This window comes from Macaca mulatta, chromosome 18 (assembly GCF_049350105.2).
Source record: "Macaca mulatta isolate MMU2019108-1 chromosome 18, T2T-MMU8v2.0, whole genome shotgun sequence".
NCBI lineage: Eukaryota > Metazoa > Chordata > Mammalia > Primates > Cercopithecidae > Macaca > Macaca mulatta.
In genome coordinates this window covers 11,221,779-11,241,088 of record NC_133423.1, presented here as the reverse complement: position 1 = coordinate 11,241,088, position 19,310 = coordinate 11,221,779, and the positions used below count along the sequence as shown (strand labels likewise).

The 19,310-nt window shown below is 36.0% G+C and overlaps 1 protein-coding gene across 1 annotated transcript in view; it reads left to right on the top strand.

Annotated features, from left to right (window-relative positions):
* Window positions 1-19,310, top strand: part of DOK6 (docking protein 6) — a 435,381-nt gene that overhangs the window by 30,451 nt on the left and 385,620 nt on the right.

The window sequence follows — 19,310 nt, the reverse complement described above, 5'->3', positions numbered from 1 at the left end:
ATTTTTAATTTCTCACCATAAGTATAGGTGTATACAATTTTCAATGAGTAAGATTTCCAGATAATACATAATTTGTTTAATTACTGCCTACTGTTGAAATCTCCCCACCCCATGGATAAAGTCTTATAAGTGGAATTGTTGGGTCAAAGTTATATATTTTGTAACTTTTTAATTTGAGATAATTTAAGGCTTACATAAAAGCTACAAAGATAGTACAGAGAATTCTACATACCCTTCATCTGGCATTCCCTTATGTTAATATCTTACATAAGCACAGAATAATTATCTATCTTAATTTTTTGTTTTACAGGTATTAAAAATAGTTAGCATCCTACATTTAAACATTGTACTTTTAAAAATTGCAGCTTAACCATAGGAACCTACGTTAAGTTTTAATAACCAAAAATAAAAAGAAAATTTGAAAAGAGATTACAATTAAACATTGATATTTCACAATACAGTATACAATTAGTGAGTCTTTTTTCCCCTAAACATTATTAAACTAAAGAAGTTTATCATTTTGGCTGGGCGTGGTGGCCAGTGCCTGTATTCCCAGCACTTTAAAAGACCAGTGCATGAGGGTTACTTGAGCCTGTGAGTTGGAGACCAGCCTGGGCAACATGGCAAGAACCTGTCTACAAAAAATTAAAAACCTCAGCCAGGAGTAGTGGTATGCATCTGTAGTCCCAGCTACTTGGGAGGCTGATGTGGGAGGATTGCTTGAACCCAGGAGGTCAAGGCTGCAGTGAACTGAGATCATGCCACTGCATTCCAGCCTGGGCCAGAGGTAGACCTTGTCTCGAAAAAAAAAAAAAAAAAAAAGAAAAGAAAAAGTTTGCCATACTAATTATTTTGATATGTGTAAAACATGTGCAAGCCTCCCATAAACTGAGTGAAGAATGAACCTGTAATCTGAATGCTAATAACATAATGCTATTTTGAGAGAAGATAGGGAATGAATATGCATATTTCTGTATTTCAACAAGGTTTCAATATATAAAATTAATCTTTTTCACAGTTTGAGTAATGATATAATGACTACTGGCAACAGTGATACATTTGGTGGTGTTACCGCATAGGAATTTGTTTCCAAAATTTCCAAGTTTAAATTCTCCCCTTCAAAAAAAGAAAGAGTGATTAATGAAAGAAAATACAATTTTATTTAAAATATAAATTCGTACAGTTTTAAAAATATTTCATTAAGAAACATTTATTTGTGTTGTGCTGATATAAAATTAATGAGTTAAGCTAAGGAGTCGCCCCCTAGGATTTCATTATTAAAGATAAAGTGTGTGTGCATTATATTTTCTGGCACATTCCGTGTTAATAAATCAAGGCTTTGAGGTTACAGACGTGTCTGCTTGACCTCAAAGCACAGTGATTTATTTGTTTTGATGGTTTTGATTACTGCAGAATCCTAGAAGTGGCAGTTTGTGAAAACTGTGGTATAGCTAAAAACAGAAGCTCTCTTCTACCTTATTTAGTCTTATTTTAAAAGCTTAATTTTATGTGATCTAATACATTTGAATCTAGTTTAAGTCTATATATTAATAAAGTTATTAATAAATTTTAAATTGAACTCGAACACATCCACAATTTTTAGGAGATCTGTTAGCGTTTTATTTATTAGTGCTAATTGAACACTGCTTTTGCTTGAACAAACAGTAGTAAAACACTCTTAGAAAGAAAGTTTCAGTTTTCTTCCTGAATTTTTTTTCTGAGAATCAGTGTAATAGGTTAAAATATCTAATTGTTAAGTTGAATGGCAAAAGCATAGTAGTTTTGACTACACATTGCAATAGAAATGGCAGGAAAATTAAGGATGTCTTTTAAGTGAGCTACATTTTTAAAAATTGTATCAGATTTTGTAAGTAAACTATAATGTAATAAAAATGCATTTAACCAAAATAACAGCCAAAAATTATTCCAGATAGAGATAAAGCTCATATACATCTAAGTCTCATGCTGTACTTGAAAATTTAATACGTTGAGCCACATTGCAGGGAAGAATTCGGGACAGTGAGATTCAGTGTGCACACAGTTTTAAAGGCTTTGCTTTGTCTGTGTCATCTGTATATATTGCAAAAAAAGAAAAAGAAAACAGTTATCTTCCCTTCTAAAAACCTGGATATAAGTAGTTTGGAAAGAAATGTGGACTGTTTCCTCTGAGAAACTGGTTAAATATATAGTCACTTTTATGACATGAAGTTCAATAGAGAGCACAAATATAGAAAGAACAATATGCATTTCAGATTTTGGATTTTGTCACATATATTCCTATGTACTTTTTCACTACAGATTTTCTGTATACTATATAAAGTTTTCCGAAAGCATGGCTAATGTAAAAAGAAAACTACATGTACTAACTTTATAGCTCCAACTACAGCAAAATTTCCTGATCACACATGATTTTTTCCACTAGGAATAATCAGTTCCATCAGTTATCATACATTTTAACTATTTCTTGCTGATTTTTAACTTCTCTTCCAAGCATAATTATGTGAGGTCAGGTTCAATTTGGTGTGGAAGCAATAAAAGGGTCTGGAAATCCTTGTGGAGCCCGTAGAAGCAAGGCGCACAGTCACAGCGATGTTTGAGACATGCTTTTCAATTTTTCTGTCATTTCACAAATACCTATTGATTTCTGGCTCCGCCGGCATTTTTCTTGATTAATGTTTCTGCCACATGCTGTCCATGTGATCTTGGACAAGTTAATTAAACACTTTGCACTTTTAACTTCTCATTGAAAAAAATGGGGAAAATAATTCTCCTTCAGACTGTGATGAGTCTCAAAAAATAAATGAAAGAAGTAACATGTGCCCTACATGTAGGATGCGCATGGAGATTTGCATGTGGCATATGTACCAGATTGTTCCTGGGAAATACAGACATAAGACAATGGAAAAGGCGGCCAGGCACCGTGGCTCACGCCTGTAATCCCAGCACTTTGGGAGGCCAAGGTGGGTGGATCATGAGGTCAGAGCATCGAGACCATCCTGGCCGACATGGTGAAACCCTGTATCTACTAAAAATGCAAAAATTAACTAGGCATCGTGGCACCCACCTGTAATCCCAGCTACTCGGGAGGCTGAAGTAGGAGAATTGCTTGAACCAGGGAGGCAGCGGTTGCAGTGAGCCAAGATCACGCCACTGCACTCCAGTCTGGCAATAGAGAAAGACTCTGTCTTTAAAAAAAAAAAAAAAAAAAAAAAGTAGGGGGAGGGGAAAAAAAAAGAAAAGAAAAGAAAAGAGAGAGAGGGAGGGAGGGAGGGAAGGAAGGAGGGAGGGAGGGAGGGAAGGAAGGAAGGAAGGAAGGAAAGGAAGGAAGGAAGGAAGGAAGGAGGGAAGGAAGGAAGGGGAAAAGGTAAAAAGCTTAGTGTAGGGGGTCCTGATCCACAATGAGGTTGCAGCTGCTGTCTTAGCCTGCTTCACAGTTGAGCTCTGGAACTGGGATGGGCCTTGAGAGCTGTCACAGATTGAGGCCAAAGAAATAGTCTTTGCGCTTGCACATTGGCCAGTCACTAGGCTCAGGTTTTCTCCCTCTCCCCCATCCTGACTTTTATTAATCATCCATTTATCAAATATTTATTTAAGCTGTGCACTCTACTGGAAATGTAAATACAGATAGAATATGGGTCTTTCCATTAAGAATGCATTGAGCTGGTGGGTTGATTTAGTAAACAGGCAAATGTGTGGAAACTTGTAGAGCCATAATGAAAATAGAGATAAATGCTGTGCTTCTGAGGGGAGACAGAAAGGGACCTTTTCATTAGACTGTCGACACCAAGTGGGAAAGGATTCCTTAAACCTTTCTTAATTCTGTGGATCTTGAAGTAGAACTTTGGAACAATAAAATCAGGATGGATACTGAAGTGGTAAGAAGTTCAAGTTGTAGAATGGCATTAAATATCATTTTTCACCTTAATGAATATATTTTTAAAATCTTTTTATTTGCTTACTTTTTTGGCCTAAAGTATTTCCAATTTTTTATTGTTTTTATTTTCAAATAATCCATATTACTTGCTACAAGGAAAATACATAAATATATATTTCAGTGATATTTTCCCCTCCCTCTTTCGTTTTTATCCTTTTAAGATGTATCCGCTGTTTTTCTTGGATCATATGTGCTTTTCTTTAGATATATAAAGATACTAATTAATATAATTTCAGATAATATTCCTTTATTCCCTGCTATGAAAACTGATAAAGGTAATATACTTTTAATCCTTCTTTTCTTTCTAATTTTTGTGTACTGTTTTAACTGAAGGTTTTTAATATTTATGTCCTGTTTTATAATTACAGTTCTTACACCTTAGTTCTCTATTTAAAACCCTAGTTCTATATTAAAATCTATGTGATTCATCACTGCAGCCTCTCTATCCTTGAGTTCTTTATTTTGATACATATACAAATTATCTGGATTTTTTTTTTTTTACTTTAAATTCTGGGATACATGTGCAGAATGTGCAGGTTTGTTACCTAGGTATACATGTGCCATGGTGGTTTGCTGCACCCATCAACCAGTCATCTACTTTAGGTATTTCTCCTAATGCTATCCCTCCCCTAGCCCCGTATCCCCCAGTAGGCCCCAGTTGGTGTTATGTTCCCCTTCGTGTGTCCATGTGTTCTCATTGTTCAGCTCTCACTTATGAGTGAGAACATGCAGTGTTTGGTTTTCTGTTCCTGTTGCTGAGAATGATGGTTTTCAGCTTCATCCATGTCCCTGCAGAGGACATGAACTCATCATTTTTTGTGGCTGCATAGTATTCCATGGTGCATATGTGCCACATTTTCTTTATCCAGTCTATCATTGATGGGCATTTGGTTTGGTTGCAAGTCTTTGCTATTGTGAACGGTGCTGCAATAAACATATGTATGCATGTGTCTTTATAGTAGAATGATTTATAATCCCTCAGGTATATACCCAGTAATGGAATTGCTGGGTCAAATGGTATTTCTGGTTTTAGATCCTTGAGCAATTGCCACACTGTCTTCCCAATAGTTGAGCTAATTTATACTCCCACCAACAGTGTAAAAGCATTCCTATTTCTCCACATCCTCTCCAGCATCTATTGTTTCCTGACTTTTTAATGATCACCATTCTGACTGGCGTGAGGTGGTGTCTCATTGTGGTTTTGATTTGCATTTCTCTAATGACCAGTGATGATGAACTTCTTTTCTATGTTTGTTGCCTGCATAAATGTCTTCTTTTGAGAAGCATCTGTTCATATCCTTCACCCACTTTTTGATAGGGTTGTACGTTTTTGTCTTGTAAATTTGTTCAAGTTCTTTGTAGATTCTAGATATTAGCCCTTTGTCAGATGGATAGATTGCAATAATTTTCTCCCATTCTGTAGGTTGCCTGTTCACTCTGATGATAGTTTCTTTTGCTGTGCAGAAGCTCTTTAGTTTAATTAGATCCCATTTGTCAATTTTGGTTTCTGTTGTCATTGCTTTTGGTGTTATAGTCATGAAGTCTTTGCCCATGCCTATGTCCTCAATGGCATTGCCTAGGTTTTCTTCTAGGGTTTTTATGGTTTTAGGTCTTACGTTTAAGTATTTAATCCATCTTGAGTTAATTTTTGTATAAGATGTAAGAAAGGGGTCCAGTTTCAGTCTTCTGCATATGGCTAGCCATTTTTCCCAACACCGTTTATTAAATAGGGAATCCTTTCCCCATTGCTTGTTTTTGTCACGTTTTCCAAAGATCAGATGTTTGTAAATGTGTAGCATTATTTGCGAGGCCTCTGTTCTGTTCAATTGGTCTATACACCTGTTTTGGTACCTGTACTGGTACCAGGCTGTTTTGATTACTGTAGGCTTATAGTATAGTTTGAAGTCAGGTAACGTGATGCCTCCAGCTTTGTTTTTTTTTGCTTAGGATTGTCTTGGCTATACAGGCTCTTTTTATGTTCCATATGAAATTTAAAGTAGTTTTTTCTAATTCTGTGAAGAAAGTCAATGGCAGCTTGATGGGGATAACCCAAAGGAATAATCTGGATTTTATCATATCTTGGAAATATCTTGGAAATATTGTTCATTCAGGCATATCTTAGAAATGTTATTGGTTCAGTTCTAGACCACCACAGTAAGGCAAATATCAAAATAAAAAGAGTCAAACAAATTTGGAGGTTTTCTGGTGCATATAAAAGCCATGTTCACACTCTGCTGTAGTCTATTAAGTGTCAATATCATTATGTCTGAAAAACAATGTAATTCCTTCATTAAAAAGTAATTTATTGCTAAAAATGCCAATGATCATCTGAGACTTCAGTGTGTAGTAATATTTTGCTGGTGAAGGGTCTTGCCTCAATGTTGATGGCTGCTGACAGATCAAGGTGGTGGTTGCTGAAAGTTGGGATGGGTGTGGCAACTTTTAAAAACAACACAACAGTGAGTTTGCCACATCTATTGAGTCTTCCTTTCATGAAAGATTTCTCTGTGGCATGTGATGATGTTTTATAGCATTTTATCCATAGTAGAACTTCTCTCACAATTGGGATAAACAAAGTTTACGTAATATTCTAAATCCTTTGTTGTCATGCCAACCATGTTCACAGCATCTTCATCGTGAGTAGATTCCGTGTTAAGAAACCACTTTATTTGCTTATGCATAAAAAGAAACTTCTCATTTGTTAAAGTTTTACCTTGAGATTTCAGCAATTCAGTCACATCTTTAGGTTCCACTTCTAATTCTAGTTATCTTGCTATTTCTATCACGTCTGCAGTTCCTTCCTCTGCTGAAGTCTTGAACTCCTCAAAGTCATTCATAAGAGTTGAAATCAACTTCTTTCCAATTCCTGTTTGTGGATATTTTGACCTCCTCCAATGAATCAGAAATGTTCTTCATCTAAAATGCTGAATCCTTTCCAGAAGGTTTTCAACTTACTTTGGCCAATTCCATCAGAGGAATCACCATTTGTGGCAGTTACAAACTTATGAAATGTATTTCTTAAATAATAAGACTTGAAATTCTGAATGACTCATTGACTCACGGGTGGCAGAATGAATGCTGTTGACAATTATCACCAGGTATAATGGTCATACCTGTAATGCCAGCACTTTGGGAGGCCAAGGTGGGTGGATTGCATGAGTCCAGGTATTTAAGATCAGCCTGGGCAACATGGTGAAACCTTGTTTCTACAAAAACTACAAAAAAAAAAAAAATAGCTGGCTGTTGTAGCACACGCCTGTAGTCCCAGATACTTGGGAGGCTGAGGTGGGAGAATTTGTGGAGCCTTGGAGATAGAGGCTGCAGTGAGCCATGATCATACCACTGCACTCCAGCCTGGGCAACAGAGTGAAACCCAGTCTCAAAAAACAAAACAAAAACAACAATCACCTCCTTGCACATTTCCATCAGAGCTCTTGGGTAACCAGGTATATTGTCAATGAACTGTAATATTTCAAAAGGAATCTCTTTTTCTAAGCAGTAGGTCTCAACATTAGGCTTAAAATATTTAGTAAACCATGCTGTAAACAGATGTGCTGTCATCCAGGCTTTGTTATCCTGTTTATAGAGTACTGGCAGAGTAGATTTAGCATAACCTTTAAGGGCCCTACGATTTTTGGAAAGGTAAATGAGCATTGGCTGCAACTTAAAGTCACCAGTTGTGTTAACCTATAACAGGAGAGCCAGCCAATCCTTTGAAACTTTGAAGTCAGGCAATGACTTCTCCTTTCTAGCTATGAAAGTCCTGAATGGCATCTTCTTCCAATAGAAGGCTGTTTTATCGACATTGAAAATATGTTTTTAGTACAGCTACCTTCATCAATGATCTTAGCTAGATCTTCCGGATAACTTGCTGCAGCTCCTACATCAGCACTTGCTGCTTCACCTTATACTTTTATGTTAGAGAGATGGCTTCTTTCCTTAAACCTCATGAACCAACCTATGCTAGTTTCAGACTTCTCTTCTGTAGCTTCTTCACCTCTCTATTAGAGTGAGAGCCTTGTTCTGGATTAGGCTTTGGCTTAAGGGAATGTTGTGGCCGGTTCGATCTTTTATCCAGACCACTCAAACTTTCTCCATATCAGCAACCCAGGCTATTTCACTTTCTTATGATTCATGCATTCACTGTAGTAGCACTTTTCATTTCCTTCAGAAATTTTTCTTTTTGCATTCTCAGCTTGGATAACTGTTTGGCACAAGAGCTGTTGCTTTTGGGCTACCTCTGCTTTCAGCATGCCTTCATCACTGAGTTTGTTTTTACCTTAATGATTTATTAATCATTTGTAGCTTTTGATTTCAAGCAAGAGATGTGCCACTCTTTGTTTCACTTGAACACTTAGAGGCCATTGTAGGGTTATTCATTGGCCTAATTTCAATATTGTTGTCTCAGGGAATATGAAGGTCTGAGAAGAGGGAGAGAAGTAGGAAATAGCTGGTCAGTGACATCAGAACACACACACAACATATTCGTCGATTAAGTTTAGCATCTTATATGGGCATGGTTTGTGGTGCCAAAAAACAATTACAATAGTGATATCAAAGATCATTGATCACAGATCACCATGGTAGATATAATAATAATGAAATAGTTTAAAATATTCTGAGAATTACCAAAATGTGACAGAGACATGAAGTGAGCACATGTTGTTGGAACAATGGAGGTGATAGACTCGCTTAACACACGGTTGTCACAGAATTTTAATTTGTAAAAAAATGCAATATCTGCAAAGCACCATGAATTTACATACAATAAAACAAGTTATGTCTGTAGTTGTTTTCAAGAATGCATTCAGAGTAGCCATGAGTCTGTTCTCTGTTGCTATCAGCCTGGTGCTTTCTTACTTGCAGGATAGTTTGAGCCCAAGTATATTTCTTGGGTTATAGTCTTTTTCACTCAGACCCTTGTAGACTTTTTTCCACTGTCCTCTAGCATTTACTGTGTCTGTGAAGAATTTCAATCTCTCCAATATCTCACTTTTCTACACAAATTGCTTTTGATTCTGTGATTTTTGTTCTTTTAAACACACACAAACACACACACACACACATTTCTTTTGACTATGAGATACGTTGAACGTGAAACAAAAAAAATAATGCTCGATTTATGTAGAATTGCGATCCTGGGAGAGAAAAACTACTTGACATTGGCTGACTGAAGGTTTAATACAAGTACTGAGCGAGTGGGTAGTGAATTTCATCAGCTTCTTGAAGTATTTCAAATCCTACTATTTGATTTTTCAATAGGGTAATTTAAAAATTAGTTGACTATTTTAAGCATTTGAAATTATAAATCAGAAAGATATTAAAATTAAACTTTTCAAATTAATTATCTATTCCCTATACCACTTAATTTCCAGTAAATTTTGTGTGTGTGTGTGTGTGTGTGTGTGTGGTTTTGTATTCAGATTAAATCTGTCCTTATAGCTAACAACCACCATAAAAATACTCCTTACATGAATACCAGATGAAGTTAAAGTAACATTTTATTACAGTTTTCATCAATATACTGTTACTGTCAAATATAAAAATGATAAATATTATGAGTGCTTAATTTTTAAAATTCAATAATTATTTGTTTCTTTTCTGTCCATCTTTCTCACAAAGGTTGCGTATATTTTTAGCTAGGTATTTTCCTTTGAGGATCTCAATTATTTTACACTTTCTGAAATGTTTTTGCAATTTAAAACATTAGAAGACTAGAGAAGATAAATTTAATACGATAAACTTTGTACATAACATCTGTTGTTACTCAACTTAATATGAATTACTTTTATTTTGAAGTATATATTTTGTAAACAAGAACTTTCAGATCTATACTGGACCTACCTCCAATGATTCATTCAAACATGAGTGGCATAAATCACTTACGTTTACAAGGTATTTCCGAATTAGATAATTATATTCTTTGAGCCCACCAGAACATGCACTGGATAATATAGCAATAAATGTAGCTGAAAATGTATTCTTCTTTTTCATAATAGAAATGTCAACAGCCAGGAGATGCACAGAATAACTGTTCATTCAACAGCTGTTGTATTGTGAAAAGCACAATAGGTGTTTCATGATAAAAAGAGGTGGCCCAGTGGTACAGGTAGAACACTGGTGTGCATACTGTTACACAGAATGTGAAGAATGCCTCAAGGAGGAGACAATAAGGCATTTTGGATATTGAGAGAAAAGAAAAAATTGTTCAGGCTGGAAGGAAGGCAGAATTCAGAAAAATACGTTAAGAAAGGAGATAACATTTAAGCTGGGGATTAAAATATGGTTACCCTGGAACATGCAGAGATAGAGGTAAGAGAACGAGGTAGACAGAGGATTTGGATAATTCTAAATTGTGTACCAATCCTGCATAATTAATCAGACTATCTTTTACCTTGTGTGTGTGTTTTTTAATTCACCATTAATGTTGGCTTGCTTAATTCTCCCCTCTAAAAAATAGGGTCAGTTTGCTCAGTATTTGAAAGCATATTTTATGTTCTTTTTATTTTTAAAGATCTTCAAAGACTCTTAATATGCTTTGTGTATTAGTCCATCTCACGCTGCTATAAGGACAAACCCAAGACTGAGTTATTTATAAAGGAAAGAGATTTAATTGTCTCACAATTCAGCATGGCTGGGGAGGCCTCAGGTAACTTAAACAATCATGGTGGAAGGGGAAGCAAACACATCCTTCTTCACATAGCAGCAGGAAAGAGAAGTGCAGAGCAAAGGGGGAAAAGCCCCTTATAAAACCATCAGACATTGTGAGAACTCACTCACTGTCAGGAGAACAGCATAGGGGAACTGCCCCCGTGATCTAATCACCTCCCATGAGGCCCCTCCCCCAACAAGTGGGGATTACAATTTGGATTACAATTCAAGATGAGATTTGGATGGGGACACGGAGCCAAACCATATTATTTTGTAAATCATTTTCAACAATAGACATGGAATTTCTGCTTGCTATTTTATACATATTGCTTATTGTCTTATACTGTACTTAAACATGTTGTTTATTGTCTTGAAGACACTTCATTACACATCTTTCATTGTATATCTGTGTGAATATTTTGTTAGTGTTTCTCCACCTTACTGGGAGGTGTGTAAGATTAGGGATCATTTATTTCTCACTGCATACTAATAACACAAAGCAGACCCTTAGCAGATGCTCAATACATGCTTGTTTAATTTATGTACAAATAATGGAGGGAAACGAACGTTGCTTCACACTCATTTTATCTAAAATAATGAAGATCACTCATTTTTTTTTCCATTTGGTATACCAAAGATACAAATACGCCTATTTACCTTACAACAAATGCATCAGTAGACTCAGAGCTTGAATTAATTTCTTTCAGAGTAAAAAGTTACATTTACATAGGATCTATAGATTTCTGAACATGATGTTCCAGGTTGTTAATTTGAAAATAGCTCTGTATGAGTAGAAAGATTTTAGTGTTTGAATATGACATTTGACTACACGATGAATGCATAGCTCCTCTCTCAGCAAAAAACTAGAGGCAGATTCAAGAGACCTTGTGAGAACACCAGAGCACAGTGGTCACGTGTGTGGAGCAAGACCATCTCAGGTTGAAACCCAGCTCCAGCACTTCTGGCAATGTGACCTCAGCAAATTTGTCTTCTCTTTGTTCTGCAGTTTTCCGTGCTGCAAAGTGCTACTAGGTGATGATTCAATGAGTTAAATCATGTAAATAACTTACATGGGAAAACCTGAACCCATATCTTTTTCTTGTAGCCTACAAGAGAGTAGCAAACTGCCATCTTTGTTCCATTTGTTTCCAAATTCTGTTTTCTGATATGATTGTGCTTAAGACAGTCTAAACTCCTTAGCGTGACTTCAAGACCATTCAGGAGCAGCCTTTTGTATCTCCAGCATTTTCTTGTGTTACTTTCTATCCCTTGTACTAAATGCTCTATCCACAAGGAATTACATGCCCTTGACTCTGTTTTGTTTGAACGAGTTGCTGATAGTGGTATTTAAACATAGACCCATAGTATTCCTGTTCCTGAATTTTGTTAGGATAGATCCTCAGATACCATCTCCTGTAGTCATCATAGTTCTCAGGTTCAGAGTGGAGTTCAAGTCTATGTGCTCCCTTAACCTGCTGTGTACACTCTATGCTTGTACTTACCACATTCCATAAACATAAATGTATGTACACACACATAATCATATATATACACAATACACATATACATACATTAATACATATACCAATATATGCATGTGTATATATATGTATATACATGTACATGATACATAATTTGTCTCTACTTGTAAAGCAATCAGGGAAGGTTGTAAGACAGGATATTAAAGTATATAAGTTTTAAGATGGCTTTAAATGACTTCAAGGAAATGGCTGAGCTTATGGAGGATCAAGTACAGTAGGCCGTTTAGAATTTTTAAAGCCCTCTGATGCGTTGAAGAGCATGGCACTCATCATTGCAGCCTAGGCTGGTTCACTTGCAATGTTGCTTAAGAAACTATTGTAGTGTTATCTCATGATGGCTGAATATTTGAAGAGAACTAAAGAAAAGTTGTGGATGTATAACTCCAGGAACTCATTGCCTTAGTAACTGCACAAAAAGGGTACCATATGGAGTTGATTCAATTTGTGGTTGTTCTCCAAGAATGCATTTCCCAACCACCGAATCCCACACATGAGCTATGACTGTTTTGTAAATGTTCCTCTGAGGTTTACTTGGAGGAAAACTTCAGTGGGAAGAATTTGCCGTCTTTATTGCTGTCTCCTCAGTGCCAAATACCATATTGGTTTTTATTTTTATTTTTAATTTATATAAGTTATTATTGAGGCAAAGTTAACATAATATAAAATCAACCTTTTTTTTTTTTTTTTTTTTTTTGTGAGACAGAATCTCACTCTGTCACCGAGGCTGGAGTACAATGGCGTGATCTCGGCTCACTGCAACCTCCACCTCCTGGGTTCAAGAAATGCTCCTGCCTCAGCCTCCCAAGTAGCTCTTGAAATTGAGAACTTTGAGTCCTCCAAGTTTGCTCTAATTTATTTTTTACTATTATGGCTACTTACAATTCCATATGAATTTTGGATCAGGTTTTCCCTTTTTTTAAAAAAAAACAAATTACATTCATTCTGTAGATCACTTGTGGCAGTGAGGTGTTGCTATCTAAACACTATGAAGTCTTTGAGTTGATGAACATATAATGCCTTTCTATTTATTTCTGCCTGCTTTAATTTATTTTGGCATTTTGTTTTGGTTTCAGTATACAAGTCTTGCATATTATTGGTTAAATGTATTGCTAAGTATTATATTCTTTTTGATCTGTTACTTTCTTATTTCATTTTCATATTATTAATTACTACTGCATGGAAATGCAACTGATTTTTTGTGTGTTGATCTTGTATTCCGCCACTTTGATAAATTTACTTTTTAGTTTCATATATTTGTGTGTATGTGTGTGGGTTTTTAAAGAATACCTATGTATATTATTAGGTTTACCTCTAGATATAAATAATTTTACTTTGTTCCAATTTGAATACCATTGATTTATTTTTCTTGACAAGAACTACTAGTACAACATTGAATAGTCGTGGCTAAAGTGTGTATCCTTATCTTGTTCCTAGTCTTAGAGGGAAGGTTTTCTACTCTTTCAGTGTTTTGTATAATGCTGGTTATGAACTTTTCACAAGTGCCTTTTATTAGGTTGAGGAAATTCCCTTCTCTTCCTAGATTATTAAGTGTTCTTATCATGAAACGGTTTGTTTGGGATTTTGTCACATGCTTTTTCTTTTTGGCATTAGTCGAGGTCATCATATAGATTTTTTTCCTTCAGTCTATTGTGGCATGTTACTTTAGTTGACTTTCGTATATTGAACCACTCTTTCATTTCTAAAATAAATCTCACTTGGTTATTGTACATATATATTTTTTAATATGCTGCTAGATTCAGCTTAGTAGTATTTTTTGGAGAATATCGAAAATCTGTTTCCTTGGCTAGGCATAGTGGCTCATGTCTATAAACCCAGTGCTTTGGGAGGCTGATATGGGAGGATCACTTGAGCCCAGTAGTCCAGGGTTACAGTGACCTATGACTGTGTCACTGCCCTCTAGCCTTGGTGACACAGCGAGGTCATGTCTCTTACAAAATGTTTGCGGTAATATCTTTTATATTCCTTATTTATATAAGATCTGTAGTAATGTTTCTACTTTCATTCCTAATTTTAGTAATTTGCGTCCTCTCTTTTTTTTTGTGGTCAGTCTATCTGAAAGTTTGTTGATATTATTTATATTTATTTCAAAGAGCCAATTTTTGGTTTTATTGATTCTCTATTCTTTATTTCATTCATCTCCACTGTAATCTTCATAAGTTTCTTTCTTCTATATTCCTTCAGTGCTCAGCCAGGCCGTTTATAGCCCTGCCTTAGCTTTCACCTCCTATTTTCATGGAGTCAGAAAGTGAGCCAGTGATGAAAGCTGAGGTTATTTTCTGCTTTTATCAGAGTATGTGTAGAGCCCTGAGCATGTAATTAGTCATCTTGATATTCTGGTATAAACAGATCTTTTAAAAGTTGGCATATCTCTTTTCCTAACCTCTTCTTCCCTGGAGTTTTGCTATATTGCCTGTTATATTCCTTATCTCAGGCTTTAAATACTTTTGACAAATGTTATCCTAGCCCTGAGAATGTGTTGGTTCAGACAAATTAACTGTAGCCCTCATGCTAGTCATTCAGGGAGCTTTGAAAGACAGGTCAAAACACAGCCACAATTCTTTGATAACAGCAATTGTATTGCTCTCTTTGGCACTAGCAGCCTGAACAAGGAGTGTGGTCTGCTGCTGTCTTCATCGCCATCACTCATCTGGAAAGTGGGAGATGGTAGGCAGACAACTTAAAATGTCACAGTGATTTCTTACACTGATGCAGCAAATTTTTTCTTCATTAAACTTTCACCAGATTGTTTTAAGTGTTTAACTAGATTTAAGAATTCTAAAAAAGTTGACTCTGAGATTTTTTGCTGGTGTTGCAGTTGCTTTTGTGCAATGAGGGTTGGGCTGGCATTTCTCACTCTGCCATTTGGGTGATGCCATCCCAAATGGATTATTTTTTTATTTTTATTTTTACTTTTATTTTTGAGACAGAGTTTCACTCTCGTTGCCCAGGCTGCAGTCCAATGGCACGTTCTCAGCTCACTGCAACCTCTGCCTCCCGGGTTCAAGTGATTTTCCTGCCTTAGCCTTCTGAGTAGCTGAGATTACAGGCATGCACCACCATGCCTGGCTAATGTTTTTATATTTTTAGTAGAGATGGGGTTTCACCATGTTGGTCAAGCTGGTCTCAAATTCCTAACCTCAGGTGATCCACTCGCCTCGGCCTCCCAAAGTGCTGGGATTACAGGTGTGAACCACTGTGCTCAGCCCCAAATTGATTTTTAATAGTTGATTATTCCATGCTTGGTCCTTAATGAGAGATTATTAATTTTTGGAGCATTGAATAATAAGAAATATTGTTATATTTTTAAATAAATGTCAGGTGCAATAAAAAGTGACATATTTAATATGCTTTCTACAAATACTGAGTGCCATTTATATATTTGAAAAATATGGCAATTTTCAATTTCAAATGTGGCAATATATTTCAATTGCCACATTTTTCAAAAGTAGAATATATCAAAATGCATGTTATATAGAGATTCATCAAATAATGTGTCACCCCAATCTGGATACTTTGAAAGTACAAAGAAGAGCTGACAAGACAGGAAACTAGGATTAAGGTATAACCAGGACTGTATTAGACTAATTTGTATATATGATCATTCTAGAGATCTTTCTTCTCTTTAGTAATTGATAATCTTGACTTCTGGTCTAGTTAGTGTGGTCTTTAATTATTAGTTTATGTTATTCCTGTATATTTACACAAAGAGTTTATTGCTAAAAAGTTGGGTGCAAGATAAATCTACTTTTGATGTAATACATATATGAACAGTAGTCTCCATTATCACTTAAGAATAATCAAGTTTATGGCAGATACAACATGAGAAACTTTTGCTTCAGTGTTGTGGAAATGTGATCCTATATGCAGAATTGAGGAATTCAGAGCTTTTCTTTTCTTAATTATAAACTTTGACATAAATCTATAAACAAGACCAAAGAAAGAAAATAGCTAGATAATAAGTTTATATCTTGATAACATACATTATCAAAATACCTTAGCACTTGAAGTAATTTTTCACTAACTACTAATTTAATATCAAAGGCTTTATTGGGTCTTAGAAAATATACAACCATGTATGAAAATAGCTGTGGAACATTTTCAACTTAGTTTAGAATTCGTCTTTAGGTACTTTTGCTGAATAGCTATAGCGAAAACAAAACAAAACAAAGCAAAAACCAAGCTGAAAGTCATTAATGTGTAAAAGCACAGAACATCATGAAAGAAAGAATAGTAACTAGTAGGTATGCTTCTAGCAGTAATGGCAGTGCCACACAGGATTGCAGAATAACAATGACAGGCATTCTTGCAAGGTCAAAAGCCACTTGACATACTTTATTTCTTAAGTCTGGAGAAAGCTTTTGATACACTGAGGATCTGTAAGTTTATTTTGCATGTGTGTGTTTGTTTTTAACACATAAAGTGAACACTGACTCAACTATTTTTAACAGAAATATATGTGAATAATTCATTCTATAAAATACCTCATTTTTTTTGTTTCTCTGTCTTTCACTCCCTCTCTGATATTACCTGTGGCGTATGCATTAGAATTGTGTGGAGTCACAATGGTATGTTTGGAGATATTTTATCAATGTATCAGTTTGTTTTTACATAGGGACGGGAAGTAGGATACACAGAGGCTTAGGATTTTAACTAATGGCAGATGAGAAGAATGTAACATTTTAGGGGTAAATGCCACAGTGTAAAATGTAAAATATTGGCAGTCCTTCTCCTTCAGTAAAATTACCTACAGCTGTATTGGCAAATAACTTGTCATTTATATTCAAAAAGCTAAATGATGGGCAATTTGGACTCATTTACCTTTTTAAAATCCATGCAAATAATGACAACATTAATCTTATTTCCCCCAAAAAAGTATAAACTTGTTTGAAATGCCAATTCTCTAAAGAGACTTGCACTGACTAGAGTGTATCCAAATTAAAAATCATGATTTAAAAGAGGAATTAAAGACTTCAAATTTGTTTGAAATGTAGGTGATACGAGATTACAAATCTGTTTCTGCCATATAAAAATAAGCATTTAGTATTCACCCGTTGTAGTCAAGAACCATATCTACTACCTCAAAACACCCCTCTTTTTTCATGGTATCAAAACATTGTTTTTATTCCAGCAATTATGTCAAAAATGAAGCCTTTTTTTTTTTTTAAATTTCAACTTTTATTTTCTATACAAGGGGTACCTGTGCAGGTTTGTTACATGAGTATATTGCATCCCAGTAGTGAGCATAGTATCCAGTAGGTAATTTTTCAACCCATGCCTCACTCCCTTTCCCCTCTAGTAGTCTGCAGTGTCTATTGTTTCCATATTTATGTTCATATGTGGTCAATGTTTAGCTCCTACTTACAAGTGAGAACATGTGGTATTTGGCTTCCTGTGCCTCCATTAATTGTCTTAGGATAACGGCCTCCAGTTGCATCCTTGTTGCTGCAAAGGACATGATTTCATTCTTTTTTCTGGCTATGCAGTATTCCATGGTGTGTATGTATCATGTTTTCTTTATCCACCTTACTGCTGATGGATACCTACATTGAGTCCATGTCTTTGCTATCATGAATAGTGCTGCTGTGAACATATGAGTATATGTGTCTTTATGGATACAAAATCAATGTACAATGTACAAAAATCAATAGCATTTCTATACACCAATAATGCCCAGACTGAGAATCAAATGAAGAACACAATCCCATTTATAGTAGCCAAAAAGAAAGTGAAAGACTTGCTGGGAGCTATGGCTTATGCCTGTAATCCCAGCACTTTGGGCGGCCAGTGGGGGTAATCACCTGAGGTCAGGAGTTCAAGACCAGCTTGGCTAACATGCTGAAACCCAGTCTTTACTAAAAATACAAAAAAAATTAGCAGGTGCCTGTAATACCAGCTATTTGGGAGGCTGAGGCAGGAGAATTGCTTGAACCCAGAAGGTGGAGGTTGCAGTGAGCTGAGATCACACCACTGTACTCCTGCCTGGGTGACAGAGTGAGACTCCCCGCCACAACTCTCCCCAAAAAAAGAAGGGAGGGAGGGAGGGAGGAAGGAAGGGAGAAATACCTAGAAATACCTAACCAAGGAGGTTAGAAATCTCAAAAAAATATTTTGTGTGGGTGTGGGTGAAGGTGCCATATAATGTATTATATTTCAAACTCAGGCCGGGCGCGGTGGCTCAAGCCTGTAATCCCAGCACTTTGGGAGGCTGAGATGGGCGGATCACGAGGTCAGGAGATTGAGACCATCCTGGCTAACACGGTGAAACCCCGTCTCTATTAAGAAATACAAAAAAACTAGGCGAGGTGGCGGGCGCCTGTAGTCCCAGCTACTCGGGAGGCTGAGGCCGGAGAATGGCGTGAACCCGGGAGGCGGAGCTTGCAGTGAGCTGAGATCCGGCCACTGCACTCCAGCCCGGGCGGCAGAGCGAGACTCCGTCTCAAAAAAAAAAAAAAAAAAAAAAAAAAGAAGGGAGGGAGGGAGGGAGGAAGGAAGGGAGAAATACCTAGAAATACCTAACCAAGGAGGTTAGAAATCTCAAAAAAATATTTTGTGTGTGTGTGGGTGAAGGTGCCATATAATGTATTATATTTCAAACTCAAATTAAACTTTAGTAACCCCTAAAATTAGCCTTTTATACTTTCTAGGGCTCATACATTTCTGTTAATATTATGTGTTTGTTTCTTATTTAAAATCTATTCTCCAAGTTTTTCTGGCCCTATTTGTTGGCCCTCATGTTATGGAGTTGATAACATCAATAATAATTATCGACCAATCTTTATCAAGTATTTAAAATGTGTCAATGTTCTTAGCATTTCAATTTTAAAATAATTCAATGTTCACCTCTTATTAGAGTTGAGGAACATCACATTTTAAAACAAAAGCAAATCCCAATCAGTAATATTTCCAGGACTTCTGCTCAGAACGATGAAACTCACTGCCATGGTCACTGTTGTAGAAAGTATTACCTTCTGTTTCTGTACTTATATTCACCATCACTAAGCTTTCGTCACTGTACTCACAACTTTACTACTTTTAGCACAAGAAATAATATTTCATAATTCTCATTTAGGGAAAAACTCAAAAGAAATGTGAAAGCAATATATTGGTTACTTTTGGTGTTTGGCTTGAATATGCAGAGTTTATAAAAAATGTACATTTCAGAT